Raw genomic sequence first — 26,366 nt, forward strand, 5'->3', positions numbered from 1 at the left:
AAAGCTGAAATCAGATATTACAGTCCATGAATAGTTCATGCCATGAGACAAAAAAGTAAAGAAAAAAATTTCATTGATTAAACCATTTGATATCATTTGAGATGTTTCCCACGGCCTAGAATCATTCATCAAAATGTTAGATAACTTAATATTAAGAAACTTCCTCCAATTCCTGCCCATTCCTGGCCTATTCCAGCCAAGTGTTCCCACCAGCCTTTTGTTTTGTTTTTTGTTTTTGAGACGGAGTCTCGCTCTGTCACCCAGGCTAGAGTGCAGTGGCGCGATCTCAGCTCACTACAACCTCCGCCCCTCCAGGTTTAAGCAATTCTCTATCTCAGCCTCCGGAGTAGCCAGGATTACAGGCACATGCCACCATGCCCAGCTAATTTTTGTATTCTTAGTAGAGAATGGGGTTTCACCATCTTGGCTAGGCTGGTCTTGAACTCCTGACCAAGGAGTGATCCACCCGCCTCAGCCTCCCAAAGTGCTGGGATTACAGGCATGAGCCACCGCACCCAGGCTCCCATCAGCCTTTTAGCCAAGAGATGAGCTTCTATCCTCCTGGGAAGGACATGAGGAGGAAATGTTCCCTTGGAATCAGGTCCTAGGGATACTGACACTGCAGTCTTCTGTCTAATTTTTAGGTGACTGCTCTGGACTTTTCTTATCACATGTTCTCTTACTTCTGTGATCTCTGGTCCCTGACTAGTTTCTTGCCAGTCCTTTACCTTGTCCTTGTGTCCTTTCTTCCTCTCTTTTCCTTGGTGGTAGTGCCTGAGTACACCTAAACTCCACACTTCCACCCAGCTGCCTGCTCATCAGTTTTCCTGTTTGTTTCTTCTGCCTGTGTCTGCTTCATATTTTCTCCCACAGCCTTGCTTTGCCCTCGCCCAGCATCCTGCCCTATTCTCGGTGCATCACTGTCCACAGGTCGAATATTAAAGCAATACACAGATAGCATTTTCCCCGCAAAGGCTTCAGATGATTACAGCTGCCATTTACAAGATCTAGAGTTACTTCTTCTGGGAGTCTTCCCTGACCCTCCAGGCTCCATCAGGCTCCCTTGTACTCTCACAGACCCCAGGTCTATGGAGTTGAAAAGCTCACTTTACAAGTCCGTCATCCCTCCTGGGATTCACTGTCTACACAAGAGCAGAGAGAAGTCTTGTACCCTTCTGTATTCCCCAAAGCCTACGACAGTAGCTGGCAAATAGGAGATACCTGAGATGACTTTGTTGCCTAAACCCCTCATTTCCATAGAGCCCCAGAATCTCTTCAAACCACAGTGTCCCTATTGTATCATATCATATTGTACAGCATGCTGTCATATCATATTGAATTGTATTTTACAGAAGCTAAAGAGTGTATGTTAATTAATGCAAATTGAGTTGTTTGTCCTTTACACATTATTCAAATTTTCAGACAACAATATATTCCATTTAGGCCTAAATCTGCTAGAAGTACCATAGTCTCAAAAAGCAGAAGAATAGATTGTTTTCAGAATCCAATTCCTATCTCTCCACTTCCTCCCAAGGACAACCACTTCCATGATGACAGTCAACAGAACAAAGAATTGGTTTATATTTTTAAATAGACAAATCATTCTTCAACCTTCCAAGTTCTAGGACCATGGCTTCCAGATCTGATTTCGTGAGAAGGGGAGGAACAGAGAGATAAGGAAACCACATGCCACTTGGAACATGGTAGGTTCTTAGTAATTGAGTATTCAACAAATGAATTATTAGATAATTGAAAAGTTTCTTTCAACTCAAGTGTCATTGTGATCAGGGGAATCCCATCAGAGCCCTGGACTGATACCCACTTTGGACAAGAAGCTCTAGGTTAGGGACTGGGTATGTCAAGACCCACATCTTTCTTTGGAGTCTGAGAGCAGCCAAGACCTAACTTCCCAGCTTAGTTCTGATTCTTGACCATTTCTCTTACATTTCTACTTCTCTAATTTCCTTAAACACCAATCTATAAAGAGCCATGGGCCTTTTTCCCTTTCACTCTATATCCTGGTTAGTTTAATTCTTGTTTTCTCACCTAGTGTTGAAGAAAGCTACGTAGGATAATAAAGACTGCATTCTAGTGAAAGATACAAGTCCTTTTTCAGTCACGTGTGGCCTAGGACAGGTGTAATAATTCCCTTTAGCCTCAGTTTGTCCAAGGACAATAGGAGTGTAACCATCATTCCCTGTCTGCCTCACATGGTTATGATGAAAGTCATGTGAGACCACATTTAGTTCCACAAATATTATTACTACAAATTTAAACACTCTGAGGTGTTACAATGTTAATGTGTTAGAAATATTTATATATTGGGAGGAATAATAGTATAGATCAAAAGTCAGAAACCGGTGACTCATGGGAACCACCCAGCCAGTAGGTGTATTTTATTTGGCCTACATGGTGTTTTTATGTACTGGGGCCAGCATTGAAAATAAAGAGATTTCATACTTTAAAAGAAAGAAAGAAAAAATAAAAACAAAATTCCAGTTACTCTTGAAAACTAAAGATCTGCCAAGGCAAGGTTTGTTTTTCCATGCAGCAGCATTTGGATGGAGCGGAGCAGCACCTGCCCTTTTTGGAAGAGTCATGAGTTCTACAATTTGCTACAGTCCCATCCCTCATGCAGGTACATGTGCATGTGCACACACCTGTTTCACTCATTTCAATTACTTGATCCAGCACCAGCAGCCATTTTTCTTGTGACCCTCCTGTTGTGGCTGAAATTGTTGGAGTAAGAAAATTCTAGGTTCAAATTCTGCCTTTGCCCTTCAACGCTTATGGAACTGAGGACAAATGATAACTCAACTAAGATACTCAGTCTTCTCACTTTTGATATGTACATAAAATTATCTAACATGTAGATTTTTGTGAGAGTTAGATATGGTGTTTATACAGTTTCAGACACATATATACAATCATTAAAAGATGTCACATTACTTGAAATAGGATCCATATAGGAAGAAAACTGTGGCAAAAGGAAGGGCTGTAGAAATTTAGGCAGTGGGGAAAAGACATTTACAAATATAGTGTTTTAATATATATGACCCAAGCTATATGGGAGACTGCTTAGCTGCTACCAAAATTTCAATGATTAAAACAAATAAATAATAGTGTATCAAAATAGCCAGGCTATCTTTGGCAATACTCAACTTTCAGTCTGTGATTACAGTAGTTTCTCTCTTTCTCTCTCTCTCTCTCTCTCTCTCTCTCTCTCTCTCTGTGTGTGTGTGTGTGTGTGTGTGTGTATGTATGTATTCCTTCTTCCCAGCTCTTTGTGTTTTCTCAATATATTGAGAAGATTGAGAAGATCAATGCTGTCTGCCTCACATGGTTATGATGAAAGTCATCAGGACTCAGCCTGGATGTCCATTTCTGAGAAGTCCTCTCTGACACTCTCAGGTTAGATTAGCTGTGCCCTTCCTTGGGCCCCACAGTTCCTGGAATTTCCTTCTATCATTAACAACAATTACACAGAACAGTAAATCTTTTCACATACATATATCGCTCAATGTTGCAAGGCCCTCGGGGGCAAGGATGATATCTGTGATGGTTAATTTTATCTATGATGGCCAAATTGACTAGACCACAGTATCCAAATATTCAGTCAAACATTATTCTAGATGTTTCTGTGAAGATATTTTTTAGGTGACATTAACATATAAAGCAGTAGGCTTGGGCCAGGCGCGGTGGTTCACGTCTGTAATCCCAGCACTTTGGGAGGCCAAGGCGGGCGGATCACTTGAGGCCAAGTGTTCAAGACCAGCCTGGCCAACATGATAGAAGCCCATCTATACTGGAAATACAAAAATTAGCCAGGTCTATTGGCACATACCTGTAACTCTAGCTACTTGGGAGGCTGAGGCATGAGAATTGCTTGAACCCGGGAGGCAGGGATTGCAGTGAGCCATGATTGTATCACCACACTCCAGCCTGGGGGACAGAGCGAAACTCTGTCTCAAAATAAATTTAAAAATAAATAAAAATAAATCAGTAGACTTGGACTAAAACAGATGACCCTTCATCACACAGGTGGGCCCCATCCAATCATTTGAAGGTCTTAAGAGAAAAAAATTGACCTCCCAAGTCAAAAAGGAACACTAATATCATGTCCTATTAACCTTTGTTTGTCCTACATCTGTGATATACAGCAGGCACTCAGGAATTACAGAATGAGCAAGTAAATAAATTGACCCATGAATGAATGCTATTATGGAAAAAAAAATTTGAATTGCATGAAAGGTTAAGTAAGATCATCACTAAATTCTCTTCTGACTTTAAAACCTGTGATTGTATTTCCATTGACTTAGTGGGATATCTTTCTTCTCTGAAATCACAGAGAATTTAGGTCCCCTCATATCTTGCCTTGTATTATACTTACACATGTTATTATCTGATCCTTTTCTTAAATTGAGAATTATTTGAGGGCAGAGAAATTTAAATATTAACCTCTCCTGTGCTAGCACACTGCCTGATGCCTAGTAGATACTTAGTAACTATTTCAAGTGAATTGAATTAGATAGCATTGAATTATTCCCTGAGTCTAAGTGTTTCAAAAGGGCCTCTCATATCTCTCAGGTCTACTCATAAATAATGATCTGTTTTGCTCATTTGTCATATTTTTGTAATTGTTTTAATGGATTATATTGATTTTGTATAACATTTTAAATAAAAATCTTCTCTGAAGTCCCTCAGTACAAACCACCAGTAATACATGCAAAAATACATGGGGGCCTATTTGTGGTTATTTTTCTGTTAATTAAATTGGATAATAATTAAATGTGAGAAAATAATCAGACTGTCTAAAGAGGAAGGTTCAAACTTTAAAAAATAACATGGCCTAAATTAGTTTCCATTTGCTTGGTATATTACTATTTACAAAAGACAGCACTATTTCATGGCTTTTAAACAGCCTGAGCTGCATATCATCTCATGAGTCAGAAAACTGAGATCCAGAGTTAGTAATAACTAACACTTATATCATGTTTACTATGCACTAGACACTGTGACATGTTTTAAACATATGAACTCATTAATCCTCTTAACAATCCCAAGAGGTAGATACTATTACTTTCCTCATTAAAGATGTGGAAGACAAGAAAGGTTAGGCAACCTGTTCAGAGTCAGACGGTCCAAAGTCTCAGAGCTAGCCGTAACTCAAACAAGACTCGTTGAGTTCAAAATCTGTTTCTCCTGAAGCAAGCTGTCTCTAGATCATTCAATTGCATGTGAAACCCTAACACAAAGGTCTGTGACTGTTAATGGGCTTGACTGGCGTTTTCTCTTAGTCTAAAGATTCCCTTCACTATTAGGTCATCTTACATAGATGAAATACAGAATCTGTCTTTAGCTTTTCATCTGCCAGGCTTTTGTAAGAATTATCATTTTTGCAGCTACAGGTTAAGAGTCCTGAGCCCTAGTTAGCGTAGCAACGCTGAAAATGCAGGGAAAGTGAGGGGAGGTCAGGCCAGCCTCCTAGCAAGAGGACGCCAACGTGTGGGCTTCAGTGCTCCATGCATTCAGGGCCTCGGTTCCCTGGCATTCCAAAAGCTTACCTTCAAATGATTCCACAATTTTAATCAAAAGGCATTTAGTCTTTTTTGTAAAAATACCAAAAGGAAAAAAAGGGTTTTAGGTTCAGGAAATATTCTATCTCTGTGAGACCATTGAAAGTCCAAAATATTTCCCAGCAAGATCCATTTGTTCAGCTATTAATATACTTTATTATTTTTCCACTATGTCGAGAACCTAGCTATTCCTCTAGTTGATATTTCTTTTAGATGGGAAAAAGAAATCATTATTATTTCAGGCATCAAAAATTCTATTTTCCCTCAAATGAACAGAAAATGGGAGCAAAGCAGGCTCTGCTTTATGAAAAATTCAAACTGAATATGTAGGTTAACTCATGGATCTGTTGTCCCATCTATAAATCGAATTAAAAATCAGAAAAGACAAATTTATAAAACTACCCATTCAACTGCCCCAAATAACACTGATATAAAGTACTTAGGGTTAGTGACATCTGTTTAATTTAAAGCTTTCATTTTGACATTTAAACAAAGAGCAAAGTCTTATATAATTAGTATCTTAAAAATATATATATTCCTAGCCCTCAACACCTGAGACGTGATTTTTTTATTACCATTCTCTCCATGCAAGGATGCAAGTTCCATGAGGTCACTAAGTGATTATTGGCTCCCCAGAGTCTAGAAGTCTAGCACAGTAGACCATCAAATTAAATGAATGAAGGAAGGAAGAAAGTAGTCATCTCCTTCTCTTAGAAGGCTTTTCTGCCCTCTGCCTCTCCTCATTTATCCAAGGTACTTCAACAACAGAGGAGTGGTATGTTGTTATCTCAGAAGTCTACCTCCAGATAAATCTGACCCGGCTTATGTTAAGTATGACTTTTTTCTATTCCTCATTATAGACCAAATGCTCAGGGGACTTGATGATATCCTGATAAGATATATGGTCTTCCTGACAAAATTTTCCATGAATGAGGGAGATCATTGGGTTCCCGGAAAGGAGTGGGGTAAGGGTTAGGATGGAGGGGAAGGCAGAGGAGAATAAGGAAAAAGAGGACCAATATCCTTGCCCCCAGCTAAAAAGCCTAAGTTTATACCATTGTCGTGACTTTCCTTAGCAGGATGAGTTCAGCTTTGCCTTCTAACATTTATATCCACCTGCACATCCCTGCTGCACTGCAGAATCCTTGGTCGGAGTGCTGCTGACAGATGACCACCCAGAGTTAACACAACTTTCCAGGGCCTGCTACCAGCCCCATCCCCAGAAACAGGTCCTTGGAGTAAGGGATCTCAGGGTCTTGTCAAGGTCAGACACAGGGAGCTTGCAAAACTCTGTTCCAAGTGTCATTTTCTGGAATCATCCACCCTTTCTCTGGGCCCCCCATGGCTCCATTTGCCCTTTGATATGTGGGCCTTGGCTGGGCCTTCAGATAGCTCATGTGTCAGGGCGTCCTGACATATCACTGTGGCATCCCAAGAACTCTGCCTGACCCATCTGGGAGTGTCCTGAAACAGCAGACATCTAACTCTCTGTGGGCCAGAGGAGAAATCTGACCACAAACAAAGCTTCAGGACAATGGGACGGTGTGACCCCACTCACACTCGGGCCCCTCACACAGCTGGAGACACTCAGCTTCAATACACACCTCTGCCCTGGCTCCTCCGGAGAAAGCACTCTTTATAGACCAGTAACAGGGTTAATGCAGCTGCAAGTGCTGGTGGGGGCGGTAACTCAGAGACAAGACAGAAGTGAAACAAACTGGAAAAAGAGATCAAATATTTTTTAAAGAAAATAAAGTAAAAGGAAGAGAGGAAAAGAGAGGCCCTGTAGCTTCCAAGTTCTACTGCCTGATTCTAATCCCAGTTCTCCTATCTTGTCAGCGCCCTCCTAGAGCACAGTACCCCCCTCTCATCTCTCCTGACCCCCAGCTTATCCCCTTTCCACTGCCAAGTGGCATCCCTCTCCCAACACACCCAGCATAAGACATCATCTCTTTACATGACAGCCCCATGCCGCTGCCAGGCCTGGGCCTCAGGAGCTCTGGCTCCTAATAAGACCTGTTAGCAGGCAAAGGCACTTGCTCAATTAAGGGGTGGCTTTTGTACCAAGAAAGCCACCCTGGCAAAGTCCCAGGTGCTCCAAATTCTCCAACCCCCACCCCCTACCCAGCTTTGATGCTCTGATTATCCTGTTGTCAGATCAATAGCCCATCTGGCTCTTTGGAGTAGTCTAAGCTGTCTTGTGCTAAATTAAAACAGATAGGATCAATCTGCAGTTAATTTCTCCCAACCAAACAATTTATCTCTCTTTTGGATTCTTTTGGAGGGTGAATTATACAATCCTGACACACCATTAAGGCTCTCTGACCAAAGAAAGCCCTGCTACAATGCCTGCCTGCTCTCTTTATTAGCAGTTCAACAGTGTGACAAAGGGAGAGATTTATCTAAGAGTGTTGTGCAGACCTAGCCTGAACCTTACAAAGTTTCTGCCAGGACACCATGGAGAGAGAAAAGGATCTGGAATATCAGTGCATGTTAATTATCTTGGAGGAGGGGTTGAACCCAAATTTGGTAAGCTGAGCCTACACCCCTATTTCTGAAGAATCAATTGGCATCATTCAGGAATTTTTTAAATCTCTTTAAGATAAAATTTGGGATACTAAAATGTCAAAGGAAACATAGGATTTAAGTCCAAATGGAAACAAAGTGGGAGTAGAGAATGGGGGAATATATTATTACAGTTGAAACTTCAAAAATATGGAGGTTAACGACACCAGTTCTCCTGCAAGGAAAAACAAAATCTATATAACTTTTGATTCCCAAAATGTTAACTACCAGCAGCCTATTGTTGATGGAACCCTTACTGATAACACACATAGTCAATTATTCAGTGGTTTTATGAATTTTCTTTTCTTTTTTTACAATGGCCTTTATGATAGATTCATCTGTCTTGAAAGGGTAGACAGCCACAGCTGCAGACCTCACTCTAAGGTACACATCAAGCAATTCAACTTTTTCTTGTCATGTCAGGACTTTTCTCTGCTGCTTGGGAGCACTTCTGGCATCACTCGTGGTACTTCATATGGGCCTTATGGTGTTATTCAAAGTTTATGGTATTGCACTAAATATGATGAAAAATGCAAGAACTGTGAGAGATCACTCTTCGCTGCACTGTGCAATTTACTGGAGAGGCAAACTGCTCACAGAAATGATTAGGGTAACACAGTGTTTTAAGAGGACACACAACCTTTGAGCTCACCTCCAGTAGTAACAGGAGGTCTGTACAAAATTATTACAGCAACACAAGCAGGCACTACCATTAATTTCATGCAGTTATGATTTTTTTTTTTTTTTTTTTTTTTTTTTTTTTTGAGACAGAGTCTCACTGTGTTGCCCAGGCTGGAGGGCAGTGGCGCGATCTCGGCTCACTGCAAGCTCCACCTCCCGGGTTCAGGCCATTCTCCTGCTTCAGCCTCCCCAGCAGCTGGGACTACAGGTGCCCGCCACCACACCTGGCTAATTTTTTTGACTTTTTAGTAGAGACAGGGTTTCACCATGTTAGCCAGGATGGTCTCGATCTCCTGACCTTGTGATCCTCCCACGTCGGCCTCCCAAAGTGCTGCAATTACAGGCACGAGCCATCGCGCCCGGCCTGCAGTTATGATTTAATATTGCATCTTTGCATGTGTTTACAGTTCTCTAAACTAATAATGGCAACATATACTATTTTTCCGCAATATGAATGGTACCATATACTGTGTTTCTGCAAGTTTTGATAAGTTTTAACTTTTTATAATAGATTCATGAATATATTATAGTATTAAACGATAAAGTAGACTAGATTCTACATATGCTTTATGCATTTATGACATACCAAACTTTTTCGTGATTTTCTCGATATTTCCAGTCTGTGTGGTTCATCTGCAAGGTTTTTCAAGTTGTCGCACATCTCAAAACACATTCTAACATATTTTCTTCAAAAATCCACATAAAAGTAAAGTTGTTCAGTCCAAACCTGTGTTGTTCCAGGGTCTACTCTAACAATAATATTTATTAGGCATTTACCATGTGATAACCCATTTAATGCTGAACACTGTGAAAACTGAGGCTGAAAAAGGCTAGGTGACCTTCCAGGATCATGGAATGAGTAAGCGGAACAGTCAGGACTAATGAGGCATGCAGACAGAGAATATAGGAGGACTTTCACACCAGTCTGCAAAAAGCAACTGCCCCAGGCTCCTGAGTGTTGTCCCCATGAAAATCCAGCAGAACAACATATAACTAGTTTTTTTATTTTTTTTAATATTAGCACATACAAAGTTTTACTTATAAATAGAGAAAAGTTACTATCAGCCTCAATATTCAAAGGTCTGTTAACTAAACCACAACGCATTCATATGGGCAATACTGTGCAGTTATTAGAAGCTGTAGAGAAGTACAGGTATCCCTTTCTGCCTGAACTCATGCTCCCTGACTGAGAAACCAAATAGGTTCAGATAGCAAAACTAGATTTTTTAAACCAGGATACCTGGCCATCTCTGTGACATGGTAACTCAAAGGTTAACATCTGATACATCAAAGAGTCTACAAGATGCTGCCTCGTGGCTGGGGCCAACAGCCATAATACCTGTGAAATATTTGGACTATTACTTCTGGAAAGGCCAGGATGTATTCCAGGAGGTGCCTGACTGCCAGACTCATACCCTTACAGAGAATGCTCTCATTTCCAAGAGGGAAGACGACCAATGGGACAAAGTCTGAAGAATGCCAGGGAAGAAAGGAAGACAGATCTGGTAAAACATTCATGAGACCAGTCTGGCTTACCAGTGGTTCAGCTCTCTGGAAATGGTTTTTGCAGTAGGGGGAGAATAATGATAATACCTACTGATTACTTACCATTTATAGCACTGTTTGAGCACTTATAATTTCATTAGATCTTCATGGAAAAGATACTATTGTAGTATTTGATGAAGAAAGGTAGATAAAGAAAGACACGAAGATGAAGAAAGGTCCTATTATCCAGATGCACAATACAGTAACTTGCCCAAAGTCACTGGGTTAACAGATTGGTACCAAGATTCAAACCCAAGCAATTTAGTTTCAGAGCCCACCCAATTCACCACACTGATTGCCAGGAGGAAGGAAAAGGGAAAGAGACCATTACAGAGGAATAAAATAGGCAAGTGAGTCATCTCACAGATTTGCTCCTTGTATCCAACATCAAGGCTGATTACTCTAGACACAATGACACGCATGGAGCAGTGAGCATCCTGGAGAGAGTGAAGCCCCTCATCTTAACAGGCAAAATCTCCACGCTGCAGTGCTGACACCCACATTCTTTGGACAACTGTATCAATAGTGTCATGGGCAACATTTGCTGTATTTGCCTGCCTGGAATCCATTTCTCCTCATTCTGAAGACAAACCCCTGATTTTGATTAGATGCACTGTCCTTCTTACATTTTCATTATTACTGCCAGTCAATCAGAGTGTTCCTTTCCCTACTTAGTTTAGGGTGTGTACTCAGGAGATAGATTCCCGGAGGTATCATTTACTGCATCTGGATCCAGCTATGCCTGAAACAGATGTCCTGAATTTTTCAGTTAAGAAAGTCTCTCTTTTTCTTAAAAGAGACTGAGTTGAGTTTTTGTCATTTAAGACAGAAAGAATACTATATTATTCAACCATGTAATTCACAGATGGAAATAAAAAACATCTAAGACCATCTGCGGCAACCTGGAAGCCAAGCTCAAAACCACCTGGTGAGGAACACTGCTCGTGAGACAGTCCAAGGAATAGTGGTTTTTATTCTTATTTATCTTCTAGCCAATCTACCAGGTTGATCTAGCACAAGGAATAACTCTTATAATCATCTGAAATGGTTTTTTAAACAATAGCTTTAAATCATCAACTTCAAAAAAACTTTAGCGGTAAAAATGGCAAAAACTATCTTATGGGTAGAAAGGAAGGGGGGGGCAGCAGAGATAGACCTCATAGATTAGAACCAAAAAACAAACAAACAAAAAATGCCATAACCTGTTTAATGAGAAAATTCAAAAGTGCTTTCTAGCTTTGCAGTGTTACTCTGATCAGTCAGGTCACTTGGGAAAACAACCACACTGGTTATATTAACAGAGACAATTTAATATGGGGAAATGGTTTTAAAAAAAACTCATGAGAAAACTGACAAATAAATAGGAATGATGAAATAATAGGATGAAAATATGGCAGCAAGCAGCTACCCTATGGCTCATTAAAGGGAAGAGGTTGAGGTTATCAGAACCAGAAAGCTCAGAGAAGTGGCTCCAGGAAACTAGGACCCAAACCCTCTGAAGAGGGGATGCTACCCGGCTGCTTCTGTTCCCTTAGCAGCTTGGAAGAAGAGCTCTATACTATAGAGGTGGAGTTCAGTCCCCTGAGGAAGGATGTTGCCAGGCTACCTCTGAGGAGTACAATAAAACAATGAAAAGTATGGAAAGAAGCTGCGGATTGGAATAAAGTGCTGTAACTGGGACGAAAAGCTGTTGGGTGGAAAGTGGCACTGAAAGGAACAACACACAGAAGGAAACATGTCCTCTCTCCCTCCTCTTGCTTTCCGGTTTCTCTCCAGTGCTCCAGCGGGGAGAAACTAGCAGGGGCCAGCTAGCAAAGAAGAAATAGAATGTGTAGATTCTAAGCGCTTGCATTGCAAAATAGAACGCTGAACTGTGAATTTAGAGCTGAGAAACAATAGTTTAAAAATCAGCATATTTCTCCCTATCCAAGGTAGTCTTCAAGAAAGACTGCATAATTGTTTGGAAAACCATTGTATTGGATAAAATAATACTACTAGTGATGGCTAACATTTATTAGCACTTGATCCATATAAAGCACAGCCATGCACATAACACAGAATAGTTTATTAATTCCCTCAATGCTAAGTGTATATACCATCATTATTCTCATTCTATAAACAAGAAAACTGAAGTCAGTAATCTTTTTAAGGTCAAATAGAATTCAAACCTTTTAAACCCTGGCCTATATACTGATCCACTGCAAGAAGCTTGTCTAATTCACCTCTTCTCAGAAGCCTTTGGAAAATGCTATTGCCCACTGAATTTAGTTTTTCTCTCCTCTAAATTCCTTCATATTCACATTGTAGGTTATTATTTCTGTAACACTGAATTCAGTTAAACAAAGTATGCACAGCCTTTGATTGAAAATCCAGTTCCTTCTGGTTCTCTCCTAATTGAGAGACTACATATGTGTATGCATAGACTCTATGAGTAATATTTTTGAAGTCTTTATTTTATTAAACTCTCTTCTTTGTCTCCATTTCCATTCAGGTGATCTGGACTTTATATGGGTTACAGTCAATGCACATACATAATTGTGCTTGAAAATGTTAAAAACCACCCGTGTCCCACATTAGACATCAATCATCAATCAATTAGACCCAAAAAACCCTGGTTTTTTCTAAATCATTATGTCTAACTGGGTTGTTCTCAGAAAGTCTGGGTGGTACACCCAGCAATCTCTACCATATGAGAAGCAAAGGATCTTAGGTCAACTCTACCAAAACCCCAGGAGGAAAAAGTGGGTGATTAACTCTGCTATTTCTTTCTTTTCCATGTCTTCAATTGCAGCTTTCCCTAAGATCAGCACTTGGGGGTGGGAGTGGCCAGGGTCAGATCTGGCAGTGGCGAGGGTATTGCCTACAACACACACCTACATGCTGAGAGACCCAGCGCAGCCTGAGAAGCCCGTGGCTTGGTTATACCTGATCTTCTGATGCCATAGGCACATATCTAATACGCAAGGTGAGCTGATCTGAGCAGTAAAATGATGGAGGAAACCAGGCCAATAGATCCCCACAACCCATAACCAATTTATGCAGGGTCACAAACACAAATACATCATTTAGACAAGCCATCTGGCCTTTGTGCACCTCAGTCTGACCCTGTCCAACAACATGCCACTATTATTGATTATTGTTATGATGAAAACCTAGAGAATCTTGGGCTGAAGTTCAGAAACCCTGGATTCTAGGCCTGTATCCGAACTTGCTCCATGACTCTGAGCAAGCCACTTCCCATCTCTGAACTTTCCCATAAAAATGAAGTCCTTAGACCAGTTCTAATTATTTGTGTTTATTTGATTCCCTCATTGTGGGGTTGCAATGCAAATGTGAATGTCTCTGTTCCTTAAGAACAAAAAACCTCACTGCCTTTGACAAGAGTTATGTACATGGAACTGATGATGATGAAATCACAGAATCTCAGAGCCTAAAGGACACCCCTTGTTTTTTTTAAGAAAACATGCTTACATTTGGTTATATACATAGATGGTGTAGTGGTGATGTCAGGACTTTTAGGGTATCCATCACCCATATAACATACCATGTATTTGTTAAGTAATTTCTCATCATCCATCCTCCCACCAGCTCACCCTCTTAAGTCTCCAATGTCTATTATTCTACACTCTACATCCATATGTACACATTATTTAGCTCCCACTTATAAGTGAGAACATACGGTATTTGTCTCTCTGATTCTGAGTAGTTTCACTTAAGATAATGACCGCCAGTTCCATCCATGTTGCTGCAAATGACATGATTTCATTCTTTTTATGGCTGAATAGTATTCCATTGTGTATATAGATTCCATTTTCTTTAACCAGTCCTCTATTGATGGACACTTAGGTTGATTCTGTATCTTTGCTATTATGAATAGTGCTGCCATAAACATACAGGTGCAGGTATCTTTTTATTTTTATTTATTTAGTTATTTTAGAGACAAAGTCCCACTCTTCACCCAGGGTGGAGTGTGAACATTGTTCACTCCAGCCTCAAACTCCTGAGCTTAGGCATTCCTTCCTCTTAGCCTCCTGAGTAGCTAGGACTAGAGATGTGCACCACCACATCCAGTTAATGGGGTCTCTATGTTCCCCAGGCTGCTCTCAAACTCCTGATCTTAAGCAATTCCCCCACTTCTATCTCCTAAAGTTCTGGGATTACAGGCATGAGCCACCAGTCTATCTTTTGATAAAATGACTTCTTTTCCTTTGGGTAGATATACACTACTGGGACTGTCCAAGCCTAAAGGAACTCTTATTTGTAGAGACAATCTAGGTTTCTCAAGCAGAAGTGTTCAGCCAAAAGTCATACCATGGGAGATTTGAGACTTAAGTAAACCCTCCAGACTAACATCCTGTGTTGTTTAGAACACACTCCACCTCTTCCTGGCACGCAATCAGAGTCCACTAATTGCACTCTGCACCATCATTCACCAATCCCTTCTTATAAAATAAATCAGGAAATGTGGGACAACACATAAGCTATATTCACTTATTTAACAAATATTTTATTAAGTGCCTACTTGAATTTTGCTTTTAATATCGGCAGTCAAAAATAGAGCCAGTGGTCAATCTGTGTTTGGGGCACTGGCCATCTGCTTGGCTCTTCTAAGTTGTATATTTATTTGTTGGCAACATTTTGAATGTAAGCACAAGAAATGTGGGAGTTTTGCTGGCACCAAAGTAACGGTGATACTGGAAAGGTGAATAACTTCTTCCAGCTTCCTTTAATTTTTGTCAAAATTCAATTCCAAATATCCCCTGGAAGTCCAGATTAAGTAATGATATCAAGTATTTGGAACTGATTAATAATAGCAGAATTATTTCAGTCATTGTATCAAACCCCATTTATTGCAGTGAAGATAGATCTGCCTAAGGGGGCAGTTGCAGGGGGAAAGAGGAGCCTGCATTTAGCACTAGAAAATTGAGATCCCATTTTCCAGTGCTAGAAAAATCTGAGGCCCTACAGAGTAGGCAGGAATGCCTCGTCTTCATATACTCCTCACTCCAAGTCATAGTTATCTCTGTCATCTTTTTCCAATTCACAGTTCAAAATCAGTCATTCATTTCTTCATCAAATTTTGGGGGCGAGATCTAACATATGTCAAGCACTATTCCAGGTGCTGGGAACATTGCAGTGAAAAGAAGAGAGTAACTCCCACCTCCATGGATCTCATGTTCTCCTCTCATCCCTGGGAAGCCTTGGATGCCCTGCCTCTCGATTGAAAGCCCGTGCCTCCATCCAAGGTACCCTGTAGCACCACGTGACTCACTTTGGACATCCCTTTTCATATTTTTTGTTTGTTTGTTTTTATTTGTTTGTTTGTTTGTTTTGAGACAGGGTCTCACTCTGTTGCCCAGACTGGAGTTCAGTGGGATAATCTTGGCTCACCGCAACCTCTGCCTCCCAGGCTCAAGCAATTCTCCTGCCTCAGCCTCCCGAGTAACTGGGATTACAGGCACACGCCACTACCACTCGGCTAATTTTTGTATTTTTAGTAGAGACTATGTTTCACCATGTTGACCAGGCTGGTCTTGAACCCCTGACCTCAAATAATCCACCCACCTTGGCCTCTCAAAGTGCTGGGATTACAGGCATGAGTCACCGCAACCAGCCTCATTGTCTTTTCATTAGTTGTGCCATGTCCATCTTCTCTTCTAAACTTGGAGCTCCTCAAGGACAATTAGCAAAATTAGTTTTTGCCATCTCATCTATGCCTAACATAAAATCTATCATGTAATAAGCACTCAGTCATTGCCTTACTGTCTGCTTTATTTATCTGATTTCAACTCTGCCTGCTGTGATTAGACTGACCTAACTCCCTCCCGTCACCCCATACCACTATGTCCCTATAGGAACATCCCTGTGAAGGAAACAAGGTAATAATAATTGTATAATTTTCAAAGCATATAGTGCCTCACAGTTTCTATGGCCAATTCACATCTATTATTTCATGCCATCTTCTTGGAACATAGAAAGGACAATTGGACAGGGAAACATGTAAGACTTGGTGGGAACAAGAAGCTACCTTTTGGCCAAGGCCAAAGTTAGGCAAGAGAGAAACACAGTGGATCATTACAGCCCATTAAGGGTCACTTCCCCTCCCTCTAGTTGACTTTTATGGCAGCTTGTTTGCTTAGAGGAAAACAGCTCCATGTGGTCTATGTATTCTCAGAAGGTGAGACGTCACATTACCACGGCCACTAGGCATACAAGCCAGTCGGGAATGAAAATGACCATTGATGGAGACAATGGCAACGACTGATCATGTCAAAAGCTTAGCACAGGAGGAAGGTGGGAGGCTAGGCCCACAGGCAGTACTCATTTCATTCTCACATTTCCACTTGGAAAAAAAATGTCAATGATTGAGGCTGAGAAGACTAAGTTTAAACCAAGCATTGTCCAAGAAACGTCGGCATCCAAATGTAATTGGCTCTCATAATATTGAATATAGTATGGCTTATGTCAATTTCTCAAAAAACTCCTGGTCATATCACTAACCTATATATTTTATCCTCTATTTCAGATAACTCTAGCAGGACTAATGAAGAGGTATTTTGTTCCCAAGAAATGGTCCATGGATTGTCTAACTTGGGAATATCAGTAAACAATGGCAGAGAGGTGCTAAATGCATAAACCTCGAACTCCTGACCTCAAATGACCCACCCACCTTGGCCTCCCAAAGTGCTGGGATTACAGGCATGAGCCACCGCGACCGGCTTCATGTTGTATTTTCACTAGGTGTGCCATGTCCATCTTCCCTTCTAAACTTGGAGCTCCTCAAGGACAATTAGCAAGACTAGTTTTCTCCATGTCATCTATGCCTAACATAAAATCTATCATGTAATAAGCACTCAGTCATTGCCTTAACTGTCTTCTTTATTTTTCTGATTTCAACTCTGCCTGCTGTGATAAGGTAAGTGTTAATTGTCCCTATTTAAAACTGAGAAAAGTGAAACTTGAAGGTTTTAGTATCTTGTTCAAGAATACACAGCTTCTAAGACAGAAAGCCAGCAAATAGACCTAGGATGGCCAAATTCCCATCCTATGGTAAAGCACAGTCCTAGAGCAATCTTCATCAATTCTTGTGTTCAACAAACACTTATCAAGATACGCCTTATAGAATTCTGAGCTTGGGGAGCTTATAAGAAAAGAAACCCGTAATATCCCTTTCCTCCTGATCAGTTACTACATCCACATTAACTTACACCTCCCTCATTCATTAAACTCCCTAGGCACAGCTATTCACTGACAGAGAAAGATTGATAAGATACATCCAAAAAATAAAAAAGGCTTCAATTGGCTGTCAGAACTTTAATTAAAACACTTATAGATCAACTTCACTCCAGCAAATTGTCTGTGCCACTATTACTATAGTAAGATGAATGAATGTTCACTGGGAAAACAGACAGAGCACTCTGCCCTGGACTAATGTGTAATTTCATAGCCATTGATTTTTTACTTTTAAAATTCTTCCCTGACTATTGGGAATTGGAACTTGTTCTGGGTGACCTGGCAGCAATGTTACATTTTTTTTTCTTTTATGAATGTGGAAGACCATTTCCTAAGCCCATTCATATTTTATCTTCACTGCCCTGACTCAAAACTAAACTGAAGTTGTATGAGATTGTTGAGGGCCTCACATGGAAGTTTCTGAGGACAAACAATGGAAAGAGGAATTTGAGGAGCTAAAGGGAAACGGACAAGGAAAAGGAAAGGCCAGAGGAAGAAAATGAATAAGAAATGGGCAAGATAGGCTGGGCGCGGTGGCACACACCTGAAATCCCAGCACTTTGGGAGGTCAAGGCAGGCAGATCATAAGATCAGGAGTTTAAGACCAGCCTGGCCAATATGGTGAAACCCCATCTCTACTAAAAACACAAAAATTAGCTGGGCATGGTGGCATGCCCCTGTAGTAGTCCCAGCTACTCGGGAGGCTGAAGCAGAAGAATCGCTTGAACCAGGGAGGCAGAGATTGCAGTGAGCTGAGAGTGTGCCACTACAGTCCAGCCTGGGGGACAGAGTGAGACTCTGTCTCATAAAAAGAAAAAAAAAAGAAAGAAAGAAAGAAATGGGCAAGATAACTGGAAAAGAGAGGTTGAATATGTTAAATAAGGCTGTCATTAAAGTCTGAAAAATAGACTTATTTAAATGACAATTTCAAGTAAAAATTATTACAAATTCATTGGGAAAAATTATTTTTAAAAATAATTCATCTAATTTACTAAGTAAACTTTTATAGAATGGCTGCTATGTACCAGGCACTAAGTTCATAGTATAAATTAGAAACTAAATTTTACCCAGAAATCCATGGTACAAAAAAAAAAACACTACTTTTAAAAAGTTTGTCTAGTTTCTCCAAATATAGACATGGCTATATAGTCAGGAATATCTATTTCTTTTATATCTATGTATCTATACATACAGACATATGGATATAATTATACATAACAATAGAAGTTTAGGATTAAACATGGAATTTCAGAGAGAGAGAATCCTTCTTTTCTGTAGTTCATAAGAGCTTAAATACAGTACCTAACCACCGCCTCCCTATATGATTTATCCTGAAACAACCCAAATAAGAAATCTATATCCCATTATGCCTGAGATTCTATCAATTTTTAAGTACTTTCCAACTTCAGAAATGTTAATATGAAAAAATGGGCAAAGACAAACGATTATAGAAATGAGGAAATGAGGAAAAAAAAGTATCTTAGAATTGATGATATACAATACTAATCTTTACGATTTTCTGAATGCCTAGTATGTTTCAGGTACTGTTCTAAGTGCTTTACATGTGTCATTAAAACATTGCAGATACTCTGCCTGGCAAGTCATATCATGGTCCCTATCTCATAGATGAAAACACTGAGACACTTAAGGTTAACTAACTAGCCCAAAATCACACGACTAGTAAAAAGGCAGAGTTCAACTTCAAATCAGGTGCTCTGGCTGTGGAACCAAGTCCTTAAACACCATCGCTTCAAGTGCAAAGGCTCCTTTGCTCCTGTGGGTCATGAGGAGTGGGTCACCAGGAGAGCAGAGATGCTTCTCCTGCCAATTGTGGGCCAAGAGTATGTATGTGTCACTAGGCTCTCACAAGTGTGGTTGTTCAGCTTTGACTCTCAGCTCTCTCTCTAGTCAGTTGCAGACAGGATCAGGGGAGAGATGATCTGGTGACCATTTTCCTGGCCTTCACAGCCCTGCTTCAATTGAGCAGAGAGAAAGAGAGAGAGAGATGATTGATTGATTGATTGATTTTAATGCATCAGCTCATGAGATCACGGAGACTGAGAAGTCCCACGATCTGCAGCTGACAAACTAGAGAACCATGAGAGATGTGTAGTTCAAGTCCAAATCTGAAGGTCTGGGAACTAGGAGAGTTAACTGTGTAGTTCCATTCCAAAAGCCATCAGGTTCTAGACCAAGGCAGACTCAATGGTTGAGTCCAAGTCCAAAGGATGGAAAAGACAAGTGTCCCAGCTCAACAATCAGGCAGGAGGGGTTTCCTCTTACTCAATCTTTCTGTTCTAGTCAGGTCTTCAATGGATTAGATTAAGAACACCTACATTAAGAAGGGTAATCTCAGGGCGGGGCACAGTGGCTCACGCCTGTAATCTCAGCGCTTTGGGAGGCCAAGGCAGGTGGATCACCTGAGGTCAGGATTTTGAGACCAACTTGGTCAACATGGTGAAACCCTGTCTTCTACTAAAAATACAAAAAATTAGCTGGACATGGTGGTGCACACCTGTAATCCTAGCTACTCAGGAGGCTGAGGCAGGAGAATCGCTTTAACCCAGGAGGCAGAGGTTGCAGTGAGCCAGAATGGTGCCACTACACTCCAGCCTGGGCAACAGAGTGAGACTCTGTCTCAAAAAAAAAAAAAAAAAGAAGGGAAATCTGCTTTACTCAGTCTACAAATTCTACAAATTCAAAAGTTAATTATCCCAAAATACCCTCACAGCCATGCCAGAATAATATTTGGCCAAATGTCTGGGCATTTGGGGCCCAGTCAAGTTGACACATGAAATTAATGATCACACCATGGAAATCCTTTATCCCCATGCTCAGCACGCCAGCCAAGCACATGCCAGTCTCAGGCCACACAACCCTACAGGTCTCAGTCTCAGGGCCAGGTGTGTTTCAGGACTCGGGATTTTTTCAGATGTTAGAAAGGTAAAATGATACAAATGCCATATATTACCTCAAATCCCCAGTGGGCAGTTCTCTGGGAAACTGCATCAATATTTTCATAGTGAAACATGAATAATTAATGTAACAGAAATATTCAAACCACAATTATCCTCATGTCAGTTCAGCTCAGATTTTGCTGCCAATGAATTGGGTGAGTTTTACTGCCACATTGAAAAAAAATAACCTCTTTGTTTTCAGAGAGATTTTTAAGATTGAAATACAACATAGCAGATTTTACGCACCTATATTAATAGTGACTAGATGCTGAATTGAGGCCTAGTTGTCCCATGACACACTGTTTTGTAACCAAATACCAAGTTTGTTTTTTTAAAAAAAATGTTGATGCACAGTGATAGGAATATTTTTATTTCAAAAACAAATATATCAGGATAAAGAACTGGACCATTTTTTGCTAGAAAATTAAGTTAAAAATTGTTGAGGGTAGAACACAAACAGGCACAGCTAGGACTGTATGCTGAAACAGTCCTTCTAGAAAACAGTTGGACCATGTGTATCCACAGCCCTCGAAGCTTTTATGATTTTTAACCCAATAATTTGACTTGTGAGAAAAAAATTCAAACTTCAGAGGAAAAATAAGTATGAAGATGTATATTTCATCATTATTTGCAGGTAGGATACAATCTAAATACTTTAAAATAGAAAAAGGATTAAAGATTTTGTGACTTACATATGCAGTGAAGTCATCAACTTGAGAAAATGCTTGCAACATAGTATTATAAGGGAAAACTGTGTGGATAACATGGTACAGTAGTTAAGGTTACTGGACAGATTGCTGAAGTTTGTGTCCTCAGAAAGTTATTTAACTGAGTCTCAGTTTTCTCATACATAAATAGTGACAGTCATTGAAGCAGACAGAATAATGCCCTCCCAAAAACAGCCCCATGACCTGTGGATATGTTAAGTTAAATGGCAAGGGGGGAATTAAGGTTGCAGGTGGAATTAAATTTGCTAACAAGATGACCTTAAACTGGAGGATTAAACTGGATTATCCAGGTGGACCCAAAGTTATCTCAAAGGTCCTTAAACATGGAAGAAGGTACAGAAGAGGGAGGCAGAGTGGTTCAATACAAGAAAGGCCCGCTGTTAATGGCTTTGAAGATGAACATAAGGCAAAGAAAGTAGAGACTTTCAGAAGGTGGAAAAGTCAAAAAACAGTCTCCCCTAGAGCCTCCAGAAAGAATGCTAATCCTGCTAACAGCATGGCTTCAACCCAGTGAGACCAAGACTGGATTTGTAACCTCCAGAACTGTAAGAGAATCCACTTGTGTTGTTTTAAGCCACCAAGTTTGTGGTGATGTGTTAGAGCAGCCATAGGAAACTAATATAGAATAATGTTTTACTAGTCAGGGAAATAAATCAACCCCAGCCAAAGACCTACATGCTCAACAAATACTGATAATATTATAATTATCATATGTATAGAAAATACTGAATATCAATATTTTTATCAATGTTTCTTCAAGGAAATGGTTTATAAGTGATTTTCTTGTTTCTTTTTAATTTCAAGATTTTCTAAACTGAGGATGAAACCTTTTTTGATTCAGTGTAAAAATAGCAATAAGTACCATTCAACAGTTGTTTAGTTTGGGGAAAATCTTACTCAGATTCAACTCCTCTGACCGCTCCAAAACCAGTACCCTAGTCCAGTGGTTCTCAGCGGGGGGTGACTTTGCACCCAGGTGACATTTGATCATTTTAAGGTACATAGATGTGCTTTGGTCAAGGAATAGGCCGAGGCAGACATCCAGGCCTGCATAACTCAGCGAGTTTGGTGCACAGGCACACACCTCCACTTGTTATATAACCTGTTTGTGTAAGTTCATACCTGGCTCTATGCCACTGTTGTCCGTAAAAGGTGTAACCATCCTGCTAACACTGTACAGGAGATCTCGGGGCTCGGCTCAGCTTAACATGGCTTAACATGGTGGGCACACTGGTGTCCAGAGAAAGAGAGAGAGAGTCAAAGCTGTCCATCTTGCAGACAGACAGGAGGGAGCCAGGACACAGCTCTGCTTGCTCATGCCCAGAGAGAGTTAAGATGCTTCACTAAACTGCAATGCAGAATAAAATGGGAAAATGTGTATAAATGCACATAGATGGTACTCATCTGTAACATACATGGTGCTCAATGTCTATCGACACTCCTTGCCACCATTACCTTCTTTTCCAAGAATGAACACGCAGGACATAAAGCAAAGGTATTTGTGTACCTTTGTCTCAGAGCAATCCCTTCAGCTTCTTCCTGGTTGCTTGCTATGAAATGAATAGTGTCTCCCTTCCCCAAATTCATATGTTGAAGCTCTAACCCTCCATGTGATGGTATTTGGAGGCAGGACCTTTATGAGGTGATTAGGTCATGGGGTAGGAACCCTCAAGAATGGGATTAGTACACTAGTAAGATGACACATATGAAAGATGATCTGTCTCTCAACCATCTGAGGCTATGGCAAGAATGTGGCCAGGTATAGACCAAGAAGAGAACCCTGACTATGCCGGCACACTAATCTTGGACTTCCCAGCGTCCAGAACTGTGAGAAATAAATGGGTTTCTGTGAGAAAGTCATCAGCCTGTGGGATTCTGTTACAGCAGCCCAGGCAGACCTAACAGTGCTTTTTCACGAGACTCAATATTGGGGCAGGGACTGATTCCTGCAGTGGACACCAAGCCATGTTTTCATCCCAGGCCTCCCACAATTACCTAGGGTGTGTGTGACACACACACACATGCACACACACTATCTTCCTCTTTCTAGTCTACAAAAAGAACAAAGAAAAACAAGAGTCTAAAATAAACAAAACATAGTAAACATTGTGCTGTTTCTTATCTGTTTGCACATTAGGCATGCCCAGAGTTTCTGATTCTCAGTCAGGCTTAAGAATGCCTGTTGCAAAATGAGCCCTCTTCCCACTCCCTATGACTAAAACCATGAAGCCAGATCCAGGCTGTTTATCTGTGGTTCTCTGAGGTCATTATACATTAAAGTAAAGCTGGATCCCACTATATACCAGGCCAGATGACTCACATATTCAGACCTTCATTCAACTGGGAATTCTGCAGACTGTTAACACCCATCCTTCACATTGGATTCTTGTAAACCTAGTACATGGATTGCTGTTACTTGTTAAAGATGAGAAAATGTTGATGACTGGAAATAGTAGCACTAGTTACAAACACAGGCCCTAAAGCCCATGGTCCGGCCACTACACCCCAGCCTGGGCGACAGAGCAAGACTCCGTCTCAAAAAAAAAAAAAAAGAAAGAAAGAAGAGAGGAGTCTAAGGAGAAAATTTAGAGAATTTTTATACTTAGGTGGGAAAATAACTACATCTTCATTTCATTCACCTCTAACTGAAATTTAGCATTTCTTCAAAATTTGAATGCAAGCAAAAAACCAAGGTATTATTAACAGTAACTGTATCATTGATGGAAATCACAGGTATTTTTATATCATATTACAGTGATTACAAACACCACAAAATAATGTCATTTAAACTTATTGCCACTTCAAAATTATAATAATTACTAAACTTGTTGCTAGTCTTGTTTGATTCATTAACAAAGATGTCCACATATTACTGTAACATAAATTCTTTTTAAAATATTTTGGACCAGGCACAGTGGCTCACGTCTGTAATCCCAGCACTTTGGGAGGCCAAGGTGGGTGGATCACTTGAGGCCAGGATTTTGAGACCAGCCTGGCCAACATGGCAAAAGCCCGTCTCTACAAAAAATACAAAAATTTGCTGGGCATGGTGGCAGGCGCCTGTAATCCCAGCTACTTGGAAGGTTGAGGCAGAAAAATCACTTGAACCTGGGAATCAGAGGTTGCAGTGAGCCAAGACCACCCCACTGCACTTCAGCCTGGGTGACAAAGTGAGACTTCCCTCCTGTACCTCAAAAAAAACCAGATAGATAGATAGATAGATAGATAGATAACCTATACCAAAATATAATTGGTTTATATTGAATTTCATAATGCATATGTGTTATGATACATATTATATTAAATATCATTTCCGATGTATTATAATAGGTATTATTTGATATAAGATATTATTTATTAGATAATACATATTATTTGATAAGAATATTATTCTTAAAAAAGGACCCAAGGGCTTCATTTGACTACCAAAAAGGTCCAGAAAACAAAAGTGTTCAGAACCTCTGAAGCAGAGAATTCTTGCAAGAAAGGCATTGGAGAAAAGCACAGAGAAGTTGCATGAAGTTGGGTGTTTGTTTGTATGTAGGTAGCAGCAACGAATGGCAGGTTTCTATGGGTTAGTATTAACAGTCTTCAAATTCTTGGATAGATCCTGATATTAAGATAATACAAAATATATCCCTTCCCTATGCTCCCCTGCCCTCGCCTCCCTTCACCTCCCCTTCTCTTCTCTTCCCTTCCCTTCCCTTGGATCCAAGCTTAGATGGAGTGGGCTACCCAGCACCTAGTCAGCAATCTGCAGCTGCTGTTTAGAATTCTAAATAAACCATTTACAAAATTCATCCTTCAGCTCAGCCCATTTTAGCCTCCAGGTGAAAAGTAGGCTTCCCTCCTACTGTTCCCTCCTGTATCTGTGACCCCACCCCCATGCTTTATAATTGTCTAGTGTTTTAACGTCCTCCAAAATCATTGGTATCTTAACTGAGGTCTTCAAGTACCTTAAAGTAGGGGTCAAAAACTCAAACTTCCTCATGCACTAAGCAGATTATGTTAATGAGTGAACATTAAACCAGTTGACTTGGGATCCTTCTGGTATATTGTACTACATTCTGGGGTCACCCAATCCTTGCTACATTCTTCCATTTTTTTCAGACACTGAGTCTGTGTGTTGCTATACTGTAATAATGACCAGTGTTTCCAGAGCTTACAATCTTCCAATAAAAAAACAGAATTCCAAAATATTATGTGATATATTCCAATTTTTTTTTTTTTTTGAGATGGAGTCTCGCTCTGTCACCCAGGCTGGAATGCAGTGGCACTATCTCTGCTCACTGCAAGCTCTGCCTCCAGGTTCACGCCATTCTCCTGCCTCAGCCTCCCCAGTAGCTGGGACTAAAGGTGCCCACCACCAGGCCAGGTTAATTTCTTTTTTTTTTTTTTTTTTGTATTTTTAGTAGAGACAGGGTTTCACTGTGTTAGCCAGGATGGTCTTGATCTCCCGACCTTGTGATCTGCCCGCCTCAGCCTCCCAAAGTGCTGGGATTACCTGCGTGAGCCACTGTGCCCAGCTGATATATTCCAATTTTTAAATGCTATGAGTCAAATTTAGCCAGTAGTTCAGCTAATAACCTCTGGCTTAATAATTCTAATATGATAAGGAAATTTCTAACACCAAGGGAGGATTGTTTTGATGGTGGCCTCCCCAGGACCTTCTTGGGTACCTCGGAACAGCATTTAACAAGATTTTTCACATACATGATTATGTTTGCCCCTAAAGGGCTGGGGCAGGCATTAGGGACACCATTCTACACGTTAGAAACTGAGACTCAGAGAGGTTGCCTGACAAGCCCAACATCACACAGCTAGACTGGAACTGAGCTGTGCTATATTTCATTCACAGATGGCCTCATACTGCAGTGCTTTGCCCTAAACACTCCTGGGCAGTCAGTTAAGAGCCAGCCCTGGTTTAAGCTGGCTACCCCTGGCCTCCAACTCTCTCTCTGGGATACATTTAAATAGCTTTAAAACAGAAGCTTGGAAACATACCATTTTGGCATCTGGTCCAAGTGCTCTGACTACCTCTAGTATTTTATGTTCTAATCAACTGACTTCGTGTTTTTTAA

The 26,366-nt window shown here is 40.5% G+C and overlaps 1 long non-coding RNA gene across 1 annotated transcript; it reads left to right on the forward strand.

Annotated features, from left to right (window-relative positions):
• The first annotated feature begins 1,622 nt into the window (after positions 1-1,622).
• LOC117079411 lies at positions 1,623-17,210 on the forward strand. Its single transcript, XR_004435422.1, has 4 exons — positions 1,623-1,703; positions 6,169-6,351; positions 15,487-15,613; positions 16,894-17,210. It is a non-coding gene; the product is annotated as an uncharacterized LOC117079411 (long non-coding RNA).
• Positions 17,211-26,366: the final 9,156 nt, after the last annotated feature.

The sequence above is a fragment of the Trachypithecus francoisi genome, unplaced genomic scaffold (genome assembly GCF_009764315.1).
Source record: "Trachypithecus francoisi isolate TF-2019V2 unplaced genomic scaffold, Tfra_2.0 Lachesis_group7, whole genome shotgun sequence".
Classification (NCBI taxonomy): Eukaryota; Metazoa; Chordata; class Mammalia; order Primates; family Cercopithecidae; genus Trachypithecus; species Trachypithecus francoisi.